Source organism: Bubalus kerabau, chromosome 20, assembly GCF_029407905.1.
Source record: "Bubalus kerabau isolate K-KA32 ecotype Philippines breed swamp buffalo chromosome 20, PCC_UOA_SB_1v2, whole genome shotgun sequence".
Classification (NCBI taxonomy): Eukaryota; Metazoa; Chordata; class Mammalia; order Artiodactyla; family Bovidae; genus Bubalus; species Bubalus kerabau.
The window spans coordinates 45025151-45034448 of NC_073643.1; the positions used below are offsets into that span (position 1 = coordinate 45025151).

Here is a 9298-nt window from a genome sequence, read left to right on the forward strand (position 1 = left end):
GCTCTATCCCAGGGCTGAAAAGGGGGACACTGTAAGGGCAAAAAGGTATGTTCTCAAAGAACTCCCAGATGAACTTAGGGTCAGAGAGGCCCGGGTGGGAGGGACCTTTGCACTTAACCAGCTGGCACTTTTATGTCGCAGACAATGATCAAAGTCGCAGCAGTGATGGGTGCTGGCCTGGCCTGGCCGTGCTGGCTACACGAGGAGGGAGGGTGGATCTGTCTGCAGAGGGCAGGAGCTGCTCTCTTCCCAAGGACCAGTGTGTGAGGTGCTCGCTACGTGCAAAGAGGTCTCACCCCACCCAACTGGGATCCCAAAGGCCAAGGCCTCTAATTTGCTCTTTCAGGCTCAGCCAGCCAGTTCTAGTTCTGGCTGAAGAGGTTCTAGTTTCCAACCTTTGTTACTGGGCCCCAAGCCCTCTTTCTAACTCACCGGGGTTCACCAGTGTCTGAACAGGGAATTGCCAGCTGCACCAGCTGATAAGGGACCGGGGAAAATCAGCTTCCACATCAGACCCAGAGCAACCAGCCAGAGAAGAGCTGGGTCACAAAAGCAGGGCAAGTCTGGAAGCAACGCTGGGGGCTGGGCTGGCATCTGCCTACATGTCACCTGGGCAGGTGAAAATCAGAGCGGCCTCCTTCATCCTAATCAGGAACTTGCTGTGTATGCTGGAGATTGAAGGCAGACTTATAAATTTTTTTTTTTCTTCAATGACTGGCCTAGGAAGGAAGGGGAACTTTCCAATGTGTTTAGTAGGACAGCCTTTCTCATGCTAAAAAGGAGCAAAGTTGTGAGTCTGTGAGTGGGAGCTACTAGACTAATAACAATGAACATTTATTTGTTTGCAGCATCATATGTTCTGTTTTAAGCAGTACCTTATGGAGCAGGTACCATTATCACCTCCATTTCACAGATGAGAAAACTGAGGTTCAGAGAGATGAAGACTGTTCAGAGCCACACACAGTGAGGAGTGGAGCTGAAGTCTGCAAGATAGCCCCATTTTTCTACCCCGTGCAGTACTGACTTCAGCCATGAAGCTGCCTAACTCTCCCTGGAGGCTTGTTAATAGGCCTACATGGAATCCTAGAATGCCCGAGACCAATCAAGGTCTCAGGTCTACTTGCGACCTTTGGTAGCTGACACCAGAACTACCAAGGCTTCTGCTCTTTCCAGCACTTCGAACTGTCCCAAGAAGCCAGGGGTCTGTGATGGTGAGTCCTGGGAAATGAGTTAGGTAAGTGCTGTTACAAGCTGAACTGTGTACCCCAGAAGGAGATGGTCAAGTGCTAAACACCGGTACCTATGAATGTTGCCTTATTTGGAAGTAGGTTCTCTGCAGATGGACTCAAGTTACAGTGAGGTCATGTTGGATTAGGGATGGCTCTAAATCCAGTGACCTGCATCCTTATAAGGAGAGGGAGGTCTGGAAACTACAGATACATGCAATACAAGCAGGAGGCCATGTGACGACAGAGGCAGAGATTGGACTGACATGTCTACAAGCCAAGGAACCCCAAGTACTGCCAGCAAGTACCAGCAGCTGGGATGGAGGCAGGGAACAGATCCCTCTAAAAGCCTCCAGAAAAAAATAATTACTGCATTTCACGAATTCTAACATGTTCCCCACTCCCCTCCCCCCACACATTTTAACATCTGAAAAAGCCAGACATGTCTTACTAATTGGTGACATAAAGGGATAATTTGGTAGCTGTTTTTCTTCATGGTAGTGTAGCTTTCAAGCAATAGCATCTTAGATTTATGAAATGTGGTCTAAAATTGATAAATCCTCACTGTGTAACGTTTAGACACAAGGAAGTATACATGATAAACGTTGCCCAAATTCCACTTTCCAAAAGACCCTGAAGACACCGACCTTCTGAAGACAGCCCACTTTGTGTGAGACTGCACATTTCAGTCTTCATTAACTGCCCAGAAAATCTCCACAGACCAGTCACCCACACCTCCTCCAGTGCGCCAGAGCTAAATGAATGCTCGCCTAAAGAGGGCAACCCATAGGGACATCCCTGGTGGCTTGGTGGTAAAGAATCCACGTGCCAATGCAGGAGACACGAGTCTGATCCCTGATCTGGGAAGATCCCACGTGCCACACACGCAGCAGCTAAGCCTGTGTGCCACAACTATTGAGCCTGTGCTCTAGAGCCCAGGAGTGCAACTGTTGAGCCCACACACCGCAGCTACTGAAGCCTGCACGCCCTAGAGCCTGTGCTCTGCAACGAGAAGCCACCACAGGAAGAAGCCCTCACACAGACACTAGGGAGTAGCCCCTGCTCGCCTCAGCTACAGAAAAGCCAGCACAGCAACAAACACCCAGCACAGCCAGAAAAAAAGGATCCCCCTTACAATGCAGGGGACACGGGTTCATCCCTGGTCAGAAAATTAAGATCCCGCGTATTGCAACTAAGCCTGTGCCACCACTCCTGAGCCTGTGTGCTCTAGAACAGCGGTCCCTAAACTTTTTGGCATCAGGGACCGATTTTGTGGAAGACAATTTTTCCACGGAGCTAGGGTGGAGGGGGTGGTTTTGGGATAATTCAAGCACATTATATTTAGTGTGCACTTTATTTCTAATGTAATGCTGCTGCTGATCTGACAGGAGGTACCGGTCCATGGCCTAGAGGCTGGGGACCCCCGCTCTGCGGGGACCCCGTGCACGGCAACAAAGATCCCACATGCTGCAACTAAGATCTGATGCTGCTAAAGAAATAAATAAATTGATAAATAAATAGCGCAACACAGTGCATATGTGGATTTTGGGATCAGATGCCTTCCCCACCCCGACCCCACAGGCCTGGAGCCTCCCCTGCTGCCCAGCCCCGTTGTCCGTGTGGTGCCTTGTGCTGACCTGAAGGTGTGGGGCTGAGGGAGTCCACGACTTAAGCCTTTAAACAAAAAAATGTACGTGCAGTGCAGGTTGTAGTGTTACTAGTTTCCGTGATAAGAACAGGGAAGTGTGGGGTCTTGTCTGAAAAGAGAGAAAGTGGTGGGAAGTCAGAAATGCGTGTCCTATGCAAGGACAGGCTTTTTAACCCATAATAAGATTCCCCAAGACCATCAGGAGCTCTCATGCTCAGCTCTGTGCCAAATGAATTGAATGAAAGGAGGAGGCATGAGCTGTTATAATAAGTACGTGTCAACTTTGATGAACAGCTGTCAGGAGCACCAGACTGAAAGAGTCTGAGAACCACACTTTTCAAGAAAGAAGGGAAAGGTGACTCATTCAAGGTCATTTCACTAGTGATCAGCGGCACCTGCCTGGAATCCAGTCAAGTCCAGAGGCCAGCAGAGCCTCCGGGGAGGACACCCTCAGCGTGCTCTGCCCCACGTCTACCACCTTCGTAACTTTCTCACAGGACTGAAATGAGAGGCAAGAGGGAGGAGGCGGGGAAACACAGCAGCCCAGGGGCCCGCTGGCTATGAATGAGGCTTCTGTTTGCCTGCCCTGTGCATCTGGAATTTTGTATGAAAACAATGAACTGCGAGGAGGTGAAAGTGTGTGCTCTAAAGCAAGGCCACCCTCCCATCCCCGCCCCCACCTCGCTTTATAAAAGACCTGCTTTGTGTCAAGCACAGCAAAGGAGAAGCTGGGGAATATGCTGGGGTTTCGGGGGAGTTTAGGTGTTTGGGGCTGACATCGCCAACGTCTGGGAGGAGGCAGCTATCAGAAAAATGGGGTATCAAACTAGAACCTGGGATTTTAAACTCCAGTCGTTTCCCTAACTGCTCTCCTATTTGTGTAATGCTCTACACAAACTTGTAAAATGCTTTCTCGGCCCTTTTCTCCACAGAGCGAGAGCTTGGGGAGGAACAGAGTTTCTTCCCGCGGGCTGTCTGGGTGGCCCTGAGGGCACGCTGCTTTGCCCATCCTTGAGCGTTGGAGTGGGGTCCTGTCTTCTGCGCCCTCTGGCTTTATCTTGTGCAGGTTAACCAGTCATGATGCCAGCTGCACGAGGGTGGATGAGAGTGGAGAACAAGCTCCCAGGTAAGGGAACTGGCTTATGGCGAGACCCAGGGTGATGCTGGCCACTGGCTGTTTTGGCTGGTGAGGAGCTTACAGCAAGGCTGGGGGTATGGCCTGGCCTGGAGGCACCAGGGCGTGTTTCTGGAATGTAAATCCTGTCCAGCTTTGCAGTCAGGTGCTGGGGGGGGGGGGGGGGGGGGCGGGGAGGTCTTGTCGGGGAGCATTGTGTGAAGCAGGCTGTGGATTGAGTGATGCTGCAGGTGGGGGTGTGGGGTGGGCGTCCACAGGGTTGGGAGTGCTGGTTGACAGTCTGGTGGACTAAGGTGTGTAGCTTTTCACTACAGTGAAAAAAAAAAAAGCGACACGTAAGTACTGAGATCTAATGAGGGCCTGATTACATCACTCCTCTTCCTCAACCCTCTCCCGGGTCCTCATCTCATTCAGAGAAATAGTTACAATCCTTTCAGTGGCTCATAGAACTTGGGTCCCCATGCCTCCTTGACCTCCCTGCTGCTCTGGCCTCCTAACTCGCCCTCAAACATGACAAGCATGCTCCTGTTTCAAAGCTCTTGCACAGGCTGCTCTCTCTGCCTTCCCCCAGATAGTCACTCAGAGCCCTCATTTCCTTCAGACGTCGGCTCAAACATCAGCTTTTCAAAGAGGGCTTCTCTGACCGCTTTGTTGGTTCTTCTTTTGTTGAATTTTTTCTTTGCCATGCCCCTCCCCTCAGCTTGTGGGATCTTAGTTCCTGAAATCGTGGGGTGCTAACCACTGGATAGCCAGGGAATTTCCTGCTTTGAATGGCAACTGCCTGATGGTGTTCCTATCTGCTGTATCATGCTGAATTTTCCTGCAGATCTTTCCTCTGATCATGACATGTTTTATCACATATACAAGTTTGTTATCTCTCCAAGAGAATGTAAGTCTCACAAAGATAAGGATTTGTTTAGTTAGCTTGCTAGTGCTTAGCACGATGCCTAGCGTGCAGTGGGTGCTCAAAAAATACTTGTTGAAATGAATAAACCACTGTTAAAACCGCAGGCTTCCTTCTGTACAGTGGTCCGGCATGAGTCCTTTTCGGTTACCTGTGCTGTGTTGCTGAGTCGTGTCCTACTCTGTGCAACCCCATAGATGGCAGCACACCAGGCTCCTCTGTCCATGGGATTCTCCAGGCAAGAACACTGGAGTGGGTTGCCATTTCCTCCTCTAGGGGATCTTTCCGACCTAGGGATCGAATCTGTCTCCAGCCCACATTGGCAGGTGGATTATTTACCACTGAATTACCTGGGAAGCCCCCTTTTTGTTGCCCAGAACTGACATTTGTTGGCAGTTGCTTTACACCACGCATTGGACTAAGCCCTTGCCATGCATTAGCTTATTTAACCAAGTACTATCATTACTCCATTATGCAGATGAGAAAACTGTATCTCAGAGGTTAGTTTCTAAATTCTGGTAGTAATGGCAGAGACAGAACTGTCTAGACTTGACGACTCCGGAGTGTGGATTCCTAGCTACACGACACTCATTCCTGAGGCAGCAAGAGTCTAAAAAGATAAACACAAGAACTATCGTAGGCTTACAGGTAATCTGTAACTCTTTTTCATATTTTTCTAAATGTATGCTTTTCTCTCCCAGTAACAAGGTATCTTTTTTTAAGACTTTTTTTTTTTTTAATGTGACCAGTTTTAAGATCTTTATTGAACTTGTTACAGTGCTGCTTCTGTTTTGTTTTTGGCCCTGAGGCATGTGGGATCTCAGCTCCCAGATCAGGGATCAAACACCCACCCCTTACATTGGAAGGCGATATCCTAACCACTGGACTACCAGGGAAGTGCCCAATAAGCAGGTATTAATTTTACAATCAGAGAAAGAAAAAGGTTGATCTGCTTGTCCATCTGTCCATGACGCCTGACCACAAAGTGGGGACCCTGAAGAAGACGACTGCCCACTGCCCTTCTGGGAGCCTCTGAATTCCAGAATCTCTGGGAACCTGGTTAAGAGCAGGAGGGATTTAGGGACTCCTGCATAGATAGCGGTGGAATAAAGACAACTTCTAGGTCACTTGTGAGGACCGCAACTATTACCAGAAGCAGCAAGGGGTAAGATGGGAGAGAAACCACTTGCTGCATGTGCAACCATGCAACTTTTTTACCTTTTTGATTCTGGCAACACATAGCCAGAAAAAAATATGCTACAGGGTCTGATCCCAGCTTAATCTATGCCACTTTCCCCAAATCATGATTGGCTTTGAAGCTGTGGCCTGGCTTGCATTAAAAAAATTATTTGGCTGCACCAGGTCTTAGTTGCATGTGGGATCTTTAGTTGTGGCTACGAACTCTCAGTTGTGGCATTTGGGATCTAGTTCCTGACCAGGGATCGAGCCTGGGCCCCCTGCATTGGGAGCACAGAGTTCAAGCCCCTACACCTTCAGGGAAGTCACAGGGCTTGCATATTTTATCCAAAACTTTTCCAAGAAGACAACCCAGCCCTCTACACCTTGGTGTGAGTTTCTGTCCCTGCAGGGTCTAGTCAGGGGGAAGGAGGCCCTGTGACAACTCTGGGCCGAAATCCTCTGATTGTCAGTAAGCACCACAGTAGGGCCAAGAAACTAGCACTTCTGGTAAAGTTAAAAAGCCAAGAACGTGTCTCTTCTTAGGAACATGCTAAAGAAAAGGAACATGATGGACGAGCTGACAGTCTCAAACAATTCAGGGAAAAAAAGGTGTGTGTGAATGATAAAGCAAATGGGGCAAAGTGTAAACAGTCAGTGAATCTGGGTGAATGGTAAATGAGAGCTCCCTGTGCTGTTCTTACAGTGTCTCTGTGGGTTTGAAATCATATCAGAATAAAAAGTTACAAAGAAAAGGAAGTAGATGTGTGCTGAATTAACTAATGTGCTTAGCTTAGTGTTCACAGAAGCTAAACTAAGAGTCCAATTCCTTGTCTTGTGCTAAACTCACCCAGGAACTGGAGAAAACTGATCGTCTCACTCCTCTTCCCGTCAGTCACTCTGGATCCTCGTAAGCTTCCTGGTATGGAAAACATCCTGCTTGGATAAGAGCTTTGATCATAAAAATGCAATAAATGCCCAGAGCCTGAGATTGGAATTTTTGGAAGGGACTGTAGGAGACTGGAAGGGGAAATTTGGTATCTCCCCACAGGGAGGCCAAAGCACGGTCAACATGGAGAAAATCGGAAAACTCACAGGGCAGTGTGGGGCTGCGGCAGGGCGGCGAGCAGACAGTCCTGCCAGGAGAAGCTCATTTTAATAGGGGGTTGAAGCTACACACAGATGACCCCTGGGATGGAAAGTGCTGGGGGAGGAGGAGGGTCACAGAAAAAGTCCTCCAGGGGCTGAGGGCAGGGAGGCTGCTTGGGGCATTTTTGAAGGCGACTGGGAGAGACAGAGCAACAAATGCCCTGCATAGAATGTGGCCTCATGATAAATTCCCTTTCAGCTGAAACTGGCCTGCTGGTTCTGCGCAAAGTGTGGAGGGGCACCCTCTGCACACCCTGCTCCCTCTGTCTCGATCATTTATTCTACCTCAAATAAATGTCAGGGATCCTCCCAAACCCGGCTCTTCCTCCAGGCCTCACTCCAGTGTGCGCAAAACCACTCACATACCTGACATTTTCCTCCCTTCCCCTTTGCACTGCCTTCCTGTAACATCCTCCCAAAAGCTCAGATCTTTCCTTCAAGGCCTGTCAGAGCCTTTCCCCCTACCAATGTCTCCAGCTGTTCCCTGGAACAGTCATTTGATTCTGAAAGGAGAGGCGTCAGTATGACATAGGATTCAGTAGACACTTCATGAGGAGGCATGGAGGAAGCTATTTTGAACTGACCAATCCTACCACACTGTTTGCAGTGCAGACCCTCTGAGAGCCATTTCTGACTATCCTGACGACGCACTGGTGGCTGGAGGAGCAGCCTCAGACTGGGAGGTGGCCTTGCCACATGGCAGGGACAGTTTGAGGGACCCAGCTCACTGGACCTCAGGCTGGCTTGGGTGGGTGCATTCCCTGGCTGCAGAGTAGTCATGGAAGGAGGAGGTGAGTTGTAGGGGCAGACAGATGAACTGGGACCCGTGCAGTCTGGAGACACAAGGACTGCAGACTTGGTGGCAAGGAACACTGTCTGTTACAGGAGATGCTGCCACATGCGGCTGGCTATGTGCTTCCCGTTGCAAGAGGGAGCCAAGTGAAAGTGGGGAAGCATATAAAGATTTGTCTTGGCCCACAAAAGCAGCTCCCAAATGTCCAATCCTCAGGGCAGTCTATGAGGGTGCAGGGTGACCTGAAAAACATAAGGGCAGCATGCTGAGGGCTTCACAGAGTTAGTCCATTTAAAGGACTGTTCTTCTGGGTTTTTTTTTTCTTTTTTTTTTTTGATACAGGTCCCAGAATCCAAAGAGCTCTGAAAACCAAGTCTTTGGTTTGGCATCAAAACTCATCTGGCAGATAATCCTGTCCTGAACTGACACATGGTTATTTATAGCTTTCACTTATTCCACTTAGTTGAATATTCATATGGTTCACTGCAAAAATTTTACATGTTATTATGAAGTATTCTATGCACCACATTACCTTTCAAAATGTACAAACTTTCAATCCCAAAACAAATCTGGCTTCTTCCAGGGTTTCATAAGGAATTACAGACAGCTATTAGATGCATCCTGTTTTTTAGAGTGAAAGTAAATAGTAGCTGTGGTTTGTTTTGAATAAAAATTTAAAATGTTACTGCTCGACAAAATAAAATGTTGGCAACCCTAAGTCTAGTTCCAAAATTTCTGGAACATTTTTATTGTTCTAAGTCCAACTCTGGCATGAGTCACTTCTGGTACTGTACAAATCTAGGCCTGATTAAAACAGAGGTTGCCAGCGTGTTAGTCACACTGGCAAAAGAAAGAAAAGCCTGCAGACATGTTTTATTTACTTCACAGAGTGCATTCTCCCCTCCCCTTTTATGTGGAAAGTGAACATCAAGTCCAGTTTCCAGTTTCTCTTGACAATTCAGAAGATAATGGCAACAGTCATGCCGGGCATGTAATCATCTGGAGCCAAGAGTCAGGTACCCCTCTGTGCTTTCTAGTCAGTTTCCTCTGGAACACCCAGCTTGGCTCACTGTCGCTGGACAGACAGACTAGCAGAGACTTGATTTTCCTACGTTGACTTCCGGTCACCAGCTCCACAAACGAACCGCCCTAGCCAATACCTCCACACAACTAGGAGGCTGCGGCTGTAGGGAAGGCTGCAGCAGAGGCCTCTGGGAGGCCAAGAGCACCTTGCTTGACTCAGTGAGCTCCTTCCTTAGCTGATGAC

The 9298-nt window shown here is 48.6% G+C and overlaps 1 long non-coding RNA gene across 1 annotated transcript; it reads left to right on the top strand.

Annotated features, from left to right (window-relative positions):
• Positions 1 to 1096: 1096 nt before the first annotated feature.
• Positions 1097 to 7526, top strand: LOC129635086 (uncharacterized). Its single transcript, XR_008706093.1, has 4 exons — positions 1097 to 1234; positions 3807 to 4000; positions 6944 to 7011; positions 7438 to 7526. It is a non-coding gene; the product is annotated as an uncharacterized LOC129635086 (long non-coding RNA).
• Positions 7527 to 9298: the final 1772 nt, after the last annotated feature.